This window comes from Dendrobates tinctorius, unplaced genomic scaffold, assembly GCF_039654945.1.
Source record: "Dendrobates tinctorius isolate UK_male_01 unplaced genomic scaffold, ASM3965494v1 ptg000064l, whole genome shotgun sequence".
Classification (NCBI taxonomy): domain Eukaryota; kingdom Metazoa; phylum Chordata; class Amphibia; order Anura; family Dendrobatidae; genus Dendrobates; species Dendrobates tinctorius.
In genome coordinates, this window is record NW_027361732.1 from 15,985,173 (window position 1) to 15,999,431 (window position 14,259).

Consider the following 14,259-nt stretch of genomic DNA (forward strand, 5'->3'; position numbering starts at 1 on the left):
TTTCAGGTCCTGCTCTGTAATAGCAGCCGGCCCTCCCAGGGCTGTGACCGGCCATCGCTGTCAATTCCAAACTGAAAATAGGAGTAAGGTTCAGAGATGTTCTCAGTCCAGTGTCTCCTTCAATGCCAATTTTACACAAGGTAAGGATTCTGCTTCCTTTGCCCGGGGATCCAGGGTTAGTATTATTCATTGTAGGCCTGAAATAATCTGGCTTCTTGATGGTACAGCAGAATAAAACTCTTGTTGTATAGGACATAGCTACTTCTGTGTGTGCATGACCTGGATACAGCACAGCAGATGATGTCACCGCATTTGTCTTTTTATGCATCATTACTCTTTCTGCACATCACTAATGAAGATCCCTGCAGCCAGTAAGATAATTGCGGATGATGGCCTTCCGGATGATGGCCTTCCGGATGATGGCCTTCCGGATGATGGCCTTCCGGATGATGGCCTTCCGGATGATGGCCTTCCGGATGATGGCCTTGTGTACAAATCCTTTAGTGCAACCCGTCTGCTTCATAGGTTTCTGTATGGATGTATGCTAAAGAAACTGTGCTTAAGTGTTGTTTGAATACACATGTAAGACTAATATTTTGCTAATTGTGTTGCCTGTTAGTTCTTGGCTTGATAAATAAGCCATTGATTAAACGTTTGACGCCATCCCCTCTTATTGTCAGTAGCTTTTTAGCACGTATATGAGGTGTGAATGTATGAAGATGTATTGCAGCATGACCAGGGTTGTACTTACAGCTCATAAGAGAAATGTCAGGAGTGACTCCGCTACCGGTTATAGCAGGTTAGGACTGCACCTGGTCAGCTGCTTCTTTAGTTTTCTGATGTCTTTCCTTTGAATGATAAACCATGTTGCTCCTGATTTATAATCTTGTCCTCTTTTAGTGATCAACCCCTCATCTAGTCTGCATTGTTCTTTGGGTTGAATGATGGTGCATGTAAATTATGAGCTGTCCTCCATGGGACGCTGACATGTTGGCTGGTACACGCTTGTCTCATCGGCCCATACTAGACTAATATGCAACTTCCCAAATGATGACGTCTTGGTGTGCTGTCTGCTCAGCATCTGATTGCTAATGTGTTTCTTCACTGGATTACGCATCTTCTTTCTGCAAGTAGTTTGCAGCCAGTACAAAGTGTAGTTTTCATTATTTGCTTTTGTGCAAGTGCACCCTTTTATCCATAGTGGTTTTCAATGTGCGGCCTATGGGGACACTGTGACATAGGCTCATACTGTGGGAAGAGCAGATTGCTGCTAGTTTTCGTACCTATAGTTTACGTTGGTAATGATCAGAAGGGGAGTGGGACCTCCTTTACTAGTCTAGATAATGTTATTTTATGTGTACTTACAAAAGGTTACTGTGAAAACAAGCATTCTGAACGTTCATATATGGGGGAGCGCTTCTGTAAATGATGTCCATGATTCCTTTCACCTAAATGGCTTTCTTAAATGCTAAGATTAGAATGTCTTGGTAGCATAAGATCTTACCAGCAAAGACATAAGCAATATTATTTGTTAAAATTTAGAAATGCAATCATCATGATGGGTTTCTTAGTGTTTAGCTCAGGAAGGCATTAGTACTTCGGCAGCAGTATGGGATTTCATAAATTATTGACCCCTTAGGAAAGAATTAAAGGTTTCCTGACCAACCGTTTTGCAAGTGGGCTGGCATAATGTCATATGATGAGAGAGGACCTAAAGTTACATCTGACACTAAACATTAGATGCACTTCTTTTTTTTTTTAAAGCCGTGTCACACAAGCTAATATTTTCTCGCATGAACAAAATTTCTCCTTCTTCCCAATCGACTCAGCTAGTACATCGGATTGCACTCAGAAGACAACCGAGTGCAGTCCGGTGGTTTTTCACTCGCACCCATAGACTTGAATGGGCGAGTGCGATCCAACCGCACTCGTAGCATGCTGTGATTGTTTTCTGATGCCAAATTGGCATGAGGAAAAAAATGCAGTTCTGCACTGCCCCGTAGTATAACATTTGGGCCGAGTGCTGTCCGATTTATTTATCTGTGTGAGCGAGCCCTAATAGTATTTAACAGTATTTCGTCTGTGTATCTCTGCATGGAGGCCTGTGCCCTCACTCTGCTGGTGGAAAGAATAGTCTGCATGTTGGATGTCTAGCAGTGGCCTTTTCCCATCTCTCTATGGAGATAAACATGCATGCTTTCCAATCCGGACACACATTTACCTGGCGAGTAAAAAAGCTAAATTCAGCTAACCGCTATCTTACAAGCACAGCCTGCTTTAGCCATTTTTTAGGTTGGAATATATGTTCTAAATGTGCAATCAAACACAGAAAAAAGAGCCTAAATAATAAAGTATTAGGCAGATGTTCTCATTGTTACCACTATGGTGGAAAGCAAGGGTTAAAAAAAATAGTAATGGGGGATGGGGAGTCAAATTAAACTTGTGCCTTGTCCCAACAGGTTTCACCTGTTTCTCCACCTTCAGCAGTGATCTAATTGTAGCCTCTTGTCAGTAGGGGAGCCCATCTACAGTGAATACCACCTGCCACATGTCCTAATATATTCACTTGTAGCCTGTGACAAGACGACACAAGGTGAAACCCAGAGCTTTCACTATTTGACAACTTTTTTTTTTCTTTTTTCTGGTGGAGACCTCCTCTTTGATGCAGCCCCTCGTTTGGGCATTCTCAAGTTCATGTGACTGGCCAGCATGTAATGCTACATTCACCTCCATTGGTGGTTGCTTCCACCAGCAAGATCAGCTGTTTGCTGGGGGTACAGGGAGTGATCCACTCCAGCCATGTTAGTTAAAGCATAGTGATGAGTGAACATGGTCACACAAGGTGTTATCTGAGCATGCTCGGGTGCTGAGTGACTTCGGCGTGCTTGAAAGATATGTTCGCGTCCCTGTGTCTCCATGTTTCGCAGATGTTCGACAGACGCAACACATGCAAAAATTGCCTAACAAAACAGGCAGTCCCCGCATGTGTTGTGGCTGTTGATCTACTGCGAGACATGCAGCAGGGACTCAAACATATTTTTCAAGTACGCCAAACTTATTCGATTAGCACCCGAGCATGCTCAGATAACACCTTATCTGAGCACGTTCGCTCATCACTGTTAAAGCACAATTCCAATGTTTTTTTTTTTTGTATTTCAGCCCCGTAGTGGTGCCACTAATTTAAATGCCCTGACCCTAGTAATATATTATCACAAGCTGTCAGTGTAAGTCTATGACCTTTGTTCTGTCCTCGTTCTGGCAGTCATAGACTTCCATTGAGTTGTGACTTACGGCCCGTCCAGCAAAAACTGGCCCAATCCAGGAGTTCAAAACTTGTAAAAGACCTGTTGGAGCCGTGACAAAATAAGATGAAGATGGCGGCTGGTGAGTATAATACTAGGGGCAGGGAACTTAAATTAGTGGCACCACTCCAGCGGTAAAATAAAAATTGCAGGAGTGGCGTTTTAAGGGCTTTTCTCTGGTGTGACGAATGACAAATTCTTCAAGAAGTTTGTTGCTTGTCCATCAAGTACCTTCCCGAGTCTGCTGAGCGAAACGGCTATGACCAATGTGACTACTACTCCTGTTACTCATCCATGAAAGTATGCAATTTTTTTTTTTTTTTTTTTTAAATAGAGCTCTAAAATTGACAGCTTCAATTAGAAATGCTGGTTATGGTGCAATAAACTGTTCTGGAAGGAAGACTTGAATTGTAAAGGCGAGCTTTCAATTTGATGGCAAGCATTTGGGACATGTCTATGTTTCCAATGTTAGGTGGGATCTGGATGCTGCCAGATGTTCTCCCACCATCCAGCTCTGGTCTCCAGAATGCAGAATCTTTGTGCACTGCTCACTCTTGGCTCAGGATTCTATTCTGTACCTGTATGATGGTCTCAGGTTATGGTACATTTGAAGGAATGATTAGGTAATAGACTTCCAAAAGACACTGTAGAGTGTTAATTACTCCGCAATAGACTGTTATGGTGATGAATGAAGCTTTTACTGCGAGTGCTTGCTGGGAGGCTCACCCAGTGAGCCCGTGTGTGGGTAGTACCTACAAGCCGAGGATCCTCACACATTTATCTACAGCAGATGGTTCATATTTAAAGCATATTTGGGGCTTTATTTGCCTATAAAATGTTTTCTTTTGTTCTTTTCTAATTGTTCTGTCATAGCGGCCTGATAACTGTGCCATAAGATGTTGCTTGCATTAAAGGAGTAATTTTAAAGCTATTTTCCAAGTTTATAAAAGTTTAATAACACAGAAGTAACTTTTATACTGGTTAATCAACATGTACATCCCATTTGTAACTAATCAGTTGTGTCTGTTGAAGTTCACCTCTTCATCTTGCTCTGATTATTTCCGCCTTGGCGCTGTTATGGCAGTCCCCTTCACACAGCGCACTCATGTGCACGGTCTGACCATGCTCTCTGTCCCCCATTGTCTCCGGCTCACCTTTGCACATGCATGGGTCAATCTACATTGTGCTGGGTCTGTGGGTGTGTATTGAATGAGGGCGCTACATGGATCTGTAAATATCGCAGCGATAGGGTAGAGCTGTGCAGCCTTTTCAGTTCCAGACCAGTTACTGTGACCTAATCGTAGGCTGCTCACAATACAGCTTCCAAAGTCGTGTGACTGAGGAGCAACATGGAATGGGGGTCAAACCAAAACTGTAGGTGAAATAAAAAAGGGGTCTTTTCTAATAGATTAATAGATCTATCTAATAGACAAAAAATATGAAGGGGTTTTGCAGCCTTTACTACATTTATATCCTATCCATAGCATAGGTCATTAGTATTAGCTTGAAGGGCGTCTGACGTCTGGTACCCCACCGATCAGCTGTTTTCAGTAGTGGCAGGTGTGAGAATCATGTGAGAATAGTGGATGAGGGCAGGTATATCTCGCCCAGATACCTTTCCTATGTGGCCTAGTCTGGTCAGTATCTCACCTGGTTACTAATGAATAATGGGAGGCGGATATAAAAGGATGCCAGGTGGTTGTGTGAGTGTCTCAGCCTGGGGACACAGAGAGCCTGGCTGTGTGAGAGACACACGTGAATGAAAGCAGTGCCCACTGCAACTGTGGTTTGGCTGGACGGGAGAAGCCCGCCAGTTGGTGGTTAGTTTGTACCTTGTTTAGTTAGTGCCGGACAGGCAAGGATTTGTTTTATGTTTTTTTCCTTTTATGCAGTGCTTTCACCGTTAATAAACCTGACCCAGTGTCAGTTATACCCGGATCCCGGCTGTGCGCCTGAGTTTCATGCTGAACGCACGTGACCTTTGACCCTAGCAAAGGCGATCCCGGAGTGTTTTATCACACAGGACATAAACAAGGAGAGTTGGAACTACTAATGCATGAAAAGAAATGATATTTTAAGCACTGAAGCTTGGTGGGACAATGCACATGATTGGAATACAAGGCTAGAAGGATGCAACTTATTTGCAAGAAACAGACTTGATAAACGAGGAGGAGGTGTTGCATTATACGTTAGTAAAGCATATACGAGGGGCTGCTGATAAGTCTTTGGCTTTATACCCAGAATGAAACAAGATTGGAAGATTAAACTTTACATTTATTCCACATACTCTCCACTGATGTCAACACACTTCTTACATCGGTATTCCAAGTTCTGTAAGCCTTGCAAAAAGAAGGATTTCGGTTGGGCTTCAAACCAGGCATGTATAACAGCCATGCCATCAGAAATGGTGTAAAATTTGGTACTTTTGAGGTGTTTCTTCAGGTTTGGAAACAGATGATAGTCAGAGGGAGCTAGATCTGGTGAGTAAGGTGGGTGGTCAACCAGCTGGAAGCCCCACTCCACCAGTTTTGCCTTGGTCACTTGTGCAGTGTGAGCGGAGGCGTTGTCTTGCAGGAACAAGATTCCTTCGGACAGTTTGCCGCGCCTTTTGGCCTTCAGAGCTGCCTTCAATTGGTCTAGAAGTTGAATACCTTGCATTGATGGTGGAACCCTTTTGAAGGTAGTCTACTAGTAGCACGCCCTCTTTATCGCAGAACACAGACGCCATCACCTTAGTGGCTGATATTTGCACCCTGAACTTCTTTGGACTAGAAGAACCACTCTGCCTCCACTCTTTTGACTGCTTCTTGGTTTCAAGATCATACAAATAAATCCAAATCTCGTCTATAGTGACCAGTCAATCCAGGAAGTTGTATCAGTCTGGAAATTCTAACAAATGGACCGGAAAGTTTTCACTCGCATGTTTTTCTGATCTGTTGTAAAACATTTGGGGGACCCACTTTGCAGATAGCATCTTCATGTCCAATAGTTCATTGATAATTACACAAACACGGTCACGGGAAATCCCCATGATGTCTGCTATTGCTTTAGCTGAAATTTGGCGATTCTCCAGTATGAGGTTGTGCACAGCATCGACGATCTTCGGAACAACAGCCACTCTTGTTCGTCTAGAACGTTCCTCATCGTTGGTGCAGAAGTGGCCCATTTTAAATTTGGCAACCCAGTTCTTAACTGTACAATATGAAGGGCATTAATCTCCCAATGTCTGCGACATATCACCATGAATGTCCGTCACTGACTTTCTTTGCAGAAACAAGAATTTTATCACTACTCTACTCTCATTTGCTGTGAATATTGCATTAGACTCGCAATTTTGTTTTCTTGTTTTCCCTCGTGCATAGAACACTGTTGCCATAAGCTAAAAGCACAAAATTTTGATAACATATATTAGACACATAAGGCTTTCATGTGATGTAACATTCGTTATACCATAGAAGCAAAAAAAATCACAAAGCCAAAGACTTATCAGAAGCCCCTCCTATCTGTACAGAGATTGAAGCTTCTGAAACTAGAAGTTCTATGGAAACTGTTTGGGTAAGAATACAAGGAGAGTTCAACGGAAAGGACACCATTGTAGGCATTTACTACAGACCGCCTGTGCAAGCTGAAGATATGGATGAACTCTTTATGCATCAAATGGCCAAGTTCTCCAAAAAATGACATTGTGGTCATGGGAGATTTCAACTATCCAGACTTTTATTAGGAATCTTTCTCCGGCAAAACTAATAGGTCAAGCAAATTCTTATCCTCTATTGCTGACAATTTTATCTTCCTAAAGGTAGGGGATAAAACAACGGGATCTGCTATCTTGGATCTAATCCTTATACACATGGAGGTAAGAGTAGCTGGGACCCTGGGAGGTAGCGACCATACTATTTTAAAATTTTGGGTAACTAGAGGAGGAAGACCTGTGAAGACTCTGATTTCAAAGATAGATTTCAGAAAGACAGATTTTAAGGGACTCAGAGTATCGGAGGGATCCATTGGCTGCATATCCTTAAGGACAAAAATGTCCAGGAAGGATGGGAAATCTTGAAAAGTGAGATTCTGAAAGCACAATCGTTAATTCCAAAAAGAGGGAAGAATAGGAAGCATTTAAGGAACCCAGGATGGATGAACAGAGAACTTAAACACGTGCTAAAAGGAAGAAAGAAATGTTTATAAAATGGAAAGAGGGAGTCATATCTAAAGAAGAATATAATGATGTCTGCAGAACCTGCAGGGGACGCATCAGATCATCTAAAGCTGACAATGAATTGAGGCTTGCAAGAGATGTCAAAAGCAATAATAAATGATTTTGGGGATATGTCAAAAGTAAAAGAAAAGTCAAAGATGCTATAGGATTTTTACAGGATGAAAATGATGAAATGGTAAGACAGGATGTTGAGAAGGCCGAACTTTTAAATTCCTATTTTGCATCTGTTTTCTCTCAGAAAGGAAATGCAACATCAACTGATTTTCACTGTCCTATTAAAGGAATAGAAAAATCCAGGATATCTATAAACAGAAAGATAGTGAAGAAACACTTAGCTAACCTAAATGAATTCAAGTCTCAAGGTCCAGATGAATTACACCCCAGAGTACTCAAGGAGATGACAGAATACATTTTTGAACCACTCTCCATAATCTTTGAAAATTCTTGGAGAACAGGTGTAGTCCCAGAAAACTGGAGAAGAGCAAATGTTGTTCTTATCTTCAAAAAGGGGAAGAAGGTGGACCCAGGGAAGTATAGGCCGGTGAGTCTGACTTCTATGCCAGGAAAGATATTTGAACAAATTATTAAACAACATGTATGTAATGTAAGTACCTGGATAAGAATGAAGTGATTAACCAGAGTCCGCATGGGATTGTAACTAATAAGTCATGTCAGAATAACTTAATTTCTTCTTGACAGAATCACTGACTGGGTGGATCAGGGAAATGCTGTAGAGATAGTATATTTTGACTTCAGCAAAGCATTTGACAAAGTATCTCACACAATCCTTATTGAAAAAGAAATGACTAAGAAATGGAATGGACAAGGCAACTGTGGCTCAGTGGTTAGCGCTGCAGCCTTGCAGCGCTGGAGTCCTGGGTTCGAATCCCACCAAGGACAACATCTGCAAGGAGTTTGTATGTTCTCCCCGTGTTTGCGTGGGTTTCCTCCGGGCACTCCGGTTTCCTCCCACACTCCAAAGACATACTGATAGGGAATTTAGATTGTGAGCCCCATCAGGGACAGTGATGATAATATGTTCAAACTGTAAAGCGCTGCGGAATATGTTAGCGCTATATAAAAATAAAGATTATTATTATTAAAGATTAACTGTTAGGTGGATTCATAACTGGCTCAGTGATCGGACCCAAAGAGTGGTCGTAAAATGCCTGCACATCCAGTTGGAAGAATGTCTCAAGTGGGGTACCACAGGGTTCTGTCCTGGGCCCTGTATTTTTCAACATCTTTATCGATGATTTACATGAAGCAGTTGAGGATAAACTGATTAAATTTGCGAATGATACAAAGCTAGGAGGGATAGCTAATACTAGAGAAGAGAGAGAGAGGATTCAAAAAGATATAAATAAACTGGAGCCGTGGACAGCAATTAATACAATGGTTTTTAACAGGGAAAAATGCAAAGTACTACATCTGGGCAATAAAATGAAAAAAGCATATACAGAATGGGAGGAATAGGGCTAAGCAACAGCACATGTGAAAAATACTTGGGTATACTAATAGATCACAGACTGAACATGAGCCAGCCGTGTGATGCAGCAGCAAAAAAGGCTAATACAATTCTAGGATGTATAACAGAAGCATAGTCTAGATCACGTGAAGTCATTATTGCCCTCTACTTCTGTTTGGTCAGACCTCATCTGGAATACTGTGTCAAGTTTTGGGCAGGGCTGTGGAGTCGGAGTCGGTGCTCATTTTGGTGGAGTCGGAGTTGGAGTCGGTATAAAATGGACCGACTCCGACTCCTAAAATATATAATAAATTGGGTACAGTAATTCAATGCAGGATGTGCTGAATATTTTTTCATAGGAGTTTGGGAAAGTTATGAAATGTCCTATAAATGGCTGTTATATTCCTGGTCTAAGGCTACATTCACACACAACGTTTTTCCTGTGTTTTTTGAGGATACGTTTTTCAGCTGCAAAAGCAGATCATCTTTTTAAAAAACTGCATCACCTGAAAGGTTTTTGAGCTCATAGATAATGTTTTCAATAGCAAAAGCAGATTAGAAATCTGCTCTATCTATCCATTTATCCATATCTGTCTATCCATATCGTATCTGTACCAAAAAGAATGAAAACCGGGTAGTACACCAATATATATTCTGTTCTATCTAAATATCTTGATTATTGGATCATAAAAATGATTAAATGTCTGAGGTTCACATTGTACTACAATAAATTTTTCACTTAAATATAAGCAATATGTGTCGGAGTCGTGGAGTCGGAGTTGGAGTCGTGGAGTTGGAGTCGGAGTCGGTGTAAGGGAAATTGAGGAGTCGGAGTCGCAGGTTTGGCTTACCGACTCCACAGCCCTGGTTTTGGGCACCACATTTTAAAAATAACCCATCAACAAACTGGAGAAAGTTCAGAAAAGAGCAACCAGAATGGTGACCAGTCTGCAAACCATGTCCTATGAGGAACGGTTGCAGGATTTGGGAATGTTTAGCATGCAAAAGAGAAGACTGAGAGGAGACTTAATAGCTGTCTACAAATACCTCAAGGGCTGTCACATTATAGAAGGATCATCTTTATTCTCATTTGCACAAGGAAAGACTAGAAGCAATGGGATGAAACTGAGTGGGAAGAGACAGATTAGATATTAGAAAAATCTTTTTGACAGGGAGATCAATGAGTGGAACAGGTTGCCACAAGAGGTGGTGAGTTCTCCTTCAATGGAAGTCTTCAAACAGAGGCTGGACAGACATCTGTCAGATGATTTAGTGAATCCTGCATTTAGCAGGGGGTTGGACCAGATTGACCCAGGAGGTCCCTTCCAACTCTACCATTCTATGATAAACTGTGTATTGGAAGTGTATAGGAACTGAGCTGTAGTACATGGGAATGACCACTACATACCGGATGGCACTGTGCCGTTCAGCACCATTCATTGGTTTCAGCTCCAGCAGAGCTGGGTGTAAACAGCTGATAATTGAGGGTCCGACATCCACCAATCCGATATTGCTGCACTATCCCGAGAATAGGTCATGAGTATCTTAAGTCTGGAAAACTCTTTTAGGCTATGGACACTGGTTTAGTTTTTGCACCATTTTTGTATGAAGTAACATCTGCCTTCTACAATATCAGCCAAAGCTATGTGATGTCAGAAATTTCATGTACACGCTTTTTGTTGTGTTTTGTTTTTGTTTGTGTGTGACTGAATTGGAAAACTGCTGCATTTTTTAAATCTGTAGCATGTCCGTTCTTGCAGCATTTTTTGCAGCATTTTTTCACCCATAGAATGCAATGAGTATAAAAAGCAATATTTGCTGCATTTTTGGTGAATAAAACTAACTTTATTAATTATGTACTACATGTAGACAAATGACACAGAATCTGCACCCAACAAAACGCAGCAAAACCTACAATTTGTAAGCAGCTTCTTTATTGCCAGGAGAGCAGGTGTGAACACAGCCCTAATGACTGAATATCTCACCCTTAGTTATATGTCCCATTAGTGCCCTGAACTACCATCATGTTTTGAGGGGGTAAAAGCTGGTAACCAGTGTAGATAATGACCGGACAGCTGCTTTATGTATTATTATTACATGGCTGACATCCTAATGAATTACAATGTGACATTTCCACCATCCTGTAGCTTTGTAAAGTCCCTTACTTTCGGATTACCATGCTGCCAATGGTTCTATACTTGTTTGCATGTGACCATGATATTTAGGAGGAAATGCTGTATATCTTGGGATGGATTCCTGCAGAGGATAGACTGTGTTCTGAGAATTATTGAATATTATTTGGAATGTGTGGTTCTGGATATCCACCCTGTATGGAAATAGATTCTTTTAAAGGGGCTATTTCCATCTTAAACATGTTATGGCATGTCTATAAAGTATGCCATAAATGCCTGTTACTGGTGGAAGTCACAGCAGTGGGTATGCCATAATGGTTAAGATGGGAATATCCCTTTACCAAACCATCTCATACAGTTAAGGCCCTTTCTAATATCCTCTAACATAGCCTGTAGGTTTTTCCTTGTTCTGAATAGCGAGGGCAGGCTTGTTCTGTAGGTGTCCATCACTGGCTCTATGAGCCTGCTATTATTGAGGGGTCTGGCAGGCCACTCATCACAAGGAAAGCTCTGACTGCATTAGATATCGGCTCTCGTTCCGAGATTGGCACGGTTATTGATGTGGCGTTTTCCTAGTCTTCCTGTGTACTAGGAGGGTCCTTGACCGTACACCCACACATACTGCAAACAGAATGACTTCATTATACACTCATCATGGTGCATGTGAATTGTGCAATACCGGAGCACACGCCTTCTAGAGAACATGGAGGCAGCACTTTTTTGTTCAGACATTCAGGATTTCATCAAGATTTAGGTTGCTGATTCCTCATCTAAATTCTTATTAAATCTGCAAGCACTCCACATCCAGTGCATGTGAATGGGGTACTCGCCTTCATGGTACATACTCAAACCCTGAACATGTGGACATACCTGAAAGTGCTCTCCACACTTTCATTTTTTACTTCTGTTTCTCTGTTTAGTCCTAGGAACAGAGAAAGCAAATTCTTGTGGAATGTGACATAATGGATGCAAAATGAAAGCAGAAGGCCACTGTTAATTACAGCAATCCATAAGAAAAACCCAGACACGTAAACAAATAATAATAAAAAAAAAGTTCTATATTTTTGTATTTTAACACTACACTTGTGTTTTGTTTGTTTTTTTTTAATTCACCATACAGTTCCAGGGCTAGTTTGGGTTTTCTTTGTACTTGGTGCAGGTTTTTATGGTCCTTACAGTGGGGTGGGTCTCTAGGTTGCTCTGCCAAATTCCTTTGTGAGCCACACCCCGTAGTAAAGTCCTTAATATTAACACTAAATACAAAGGCCCCGATCTCTGGAATCGTATGAGCAATTCAAAAATAAAAGACAAGAAATCTTTGACTTTATGACACATACTCTTCAAAGGAGGCGCAAAAGGAAACATGCAAAACAGAAACTTAGCTAAACCAGGTACAAATGCAGTAAGGATTCGGCCCTGCGTGGTCAGGAATTGACCAATCTATTTGCAAATTGCCTCTTCAGAAAGAAAGAGGACTTTTACTCTACAGCGCCACCTATTGGTAGTAGCAATCCTACAAGTCACAATCAACCCTTTAACGAGTCTTGTAATATGACTTGGGATAAAAGCCAAATCAGAATCTCAATTTGCAGACACGGTGTTTCGAGCTATTGGCTCTCGTCAGTTCAATCTATTTGGACTCTGCAGAAATCCAAGTAGGATATCATTAAGACTAGGCTCACATGAGCGTATCTCCTGAGTGCTGTCCATGAGAGAACTCACCGTGAGTGCACGGACCAATGTTATTCAATTGGGCTGTTCAGATTGCCCTTTTATTTATTTAATTTTTTTTTTCAATGACCAAATCTGCATTTGTCCATTCAAGTCTGAGCGCAGAATACAATGGATCCCATGCAGCTCCTCCATATAGCATCTGTTTTTTTCTTTAACTGACGCATAGCAGTTCTTTAACATATGAAATAGTCTTGTAAATTATTAACTGCTGCTGTAAAAAAAAAAAAAAAAACAGATTGTACACGGATGACAAGTGAGAAAAAAAATCTTCAGCCCTTTCTGGATGATTTTTTTTTTTTTTTTATATACGATCGTGTGAACCTAAAAACCAGATCATGCTCTTAGTTCTTGACGGATTCATGCTTTTTGTAAAGGCCCAGTCACACAAAGCATACTTCCCAGATTCAGACCGCAGAGATTTTTTTTTTTTGCAGCGTTTATCATCCCTGATGATTGTGTTTTTCCCAATTAAAGGGGTTGTTCTTGATATTAGTAATGGCTAATACAGTGATCAGCCGATATCAAGGGATCCGGCGATCAGAGGTGGCCTTTGTTGTGTATAATCTTTCCCTGCAGAGATAATGCAAATTAATGGCTGAATGTGTAATTTAAAGACTAAAACCTGCTGCAGCGGTTCTTCATTCGTAACATCCATAAATTAGACATAGGAAATGATGTGATGGCTCAAGAAACCGTTCTGATCTCATATGTGAGAAATCCTTTGGTGTGAAGTTTCCACTTGTGTGACGTGCAGATGAGACAACTCTACATCATGTGAATGCAGCATGTATTTGTATGTACTGTGCTCCAGCCCCTGAGACTGATGGCGGGGTAACCCTTTACCCTCCAGGTCAGATGAGCCCACACATTAGTAGCAGCAGAGACCATCCCCTTATACTCGGCTGGTTCCAGCCCAGCTGTTTCCAGTTTACCCCTCTGTCTTAAGCGGTGTCTGGGGTGGAGTGGTTGTGGTGTGTGCAGATCTTTGCATGTTCTCTTTTTTTGCCGTGACGTGGTCATCACTGCTTCCTTCCTGTAGTTCACAAGCTTGTTCTTCTGATAAGCCTCCTTATAGTGTAGAACAGAACTGCAAATGTCAGGGTAGAAATGCAGCGAATGTACCTGTGCTATGCCGGTTGTTGTCATTGCTGTTTGAGCTTTTGTTTTTCATTCTTTTCTTTTTTTTCTTTTTTTCTTTTTTTTTATTCTGCTGCTCTTTAACATAGGAGTCACTGCGTGCAGATTCTGTATTTCCACTTGCGAGCAATAATCATTTCCTTGTCCAAGAGGTAATATAAGTCCATCTTTTCTAGGAGATCACAGCAGGTAGAATAGGATTTCGGCAGTCTATTTTTTGCTCAGGCTTATTTTTGGTGGCGTAGACTGTGTGTGTGTATGTATATTATC

The 14,259-nt window shown here is 41.4% G+C and overlaps 1 protein-coding gene across 6 annotated transcripts in view; it reads left to right on the forward strand.

Annotated features, from left to right (window-relative positions):
- ELF1 (E74 like ETS transcription factor 1) overlaps positions 1-14,259 on the forward strand; it is a 186,183-nt gene that overhangs the window by 104,825 nt on the left and 67,099 nt on the right. Inside the window, exon 1 of one of the 6 annotated variants that reach the window (XM_073580333.1) lies at positions 26-140. The exons of the other annotated variants lie outside the window; for them this stretch is intronic. The gene's annotated coding sequence lies outside the window, so the exon portion shown is untranslated. Of the gene's footprint in view, positions 1-25; positions 141-14,259 lie in introns of those variants that run through there. 6 annotated transcript variants of the gene reach the window in all.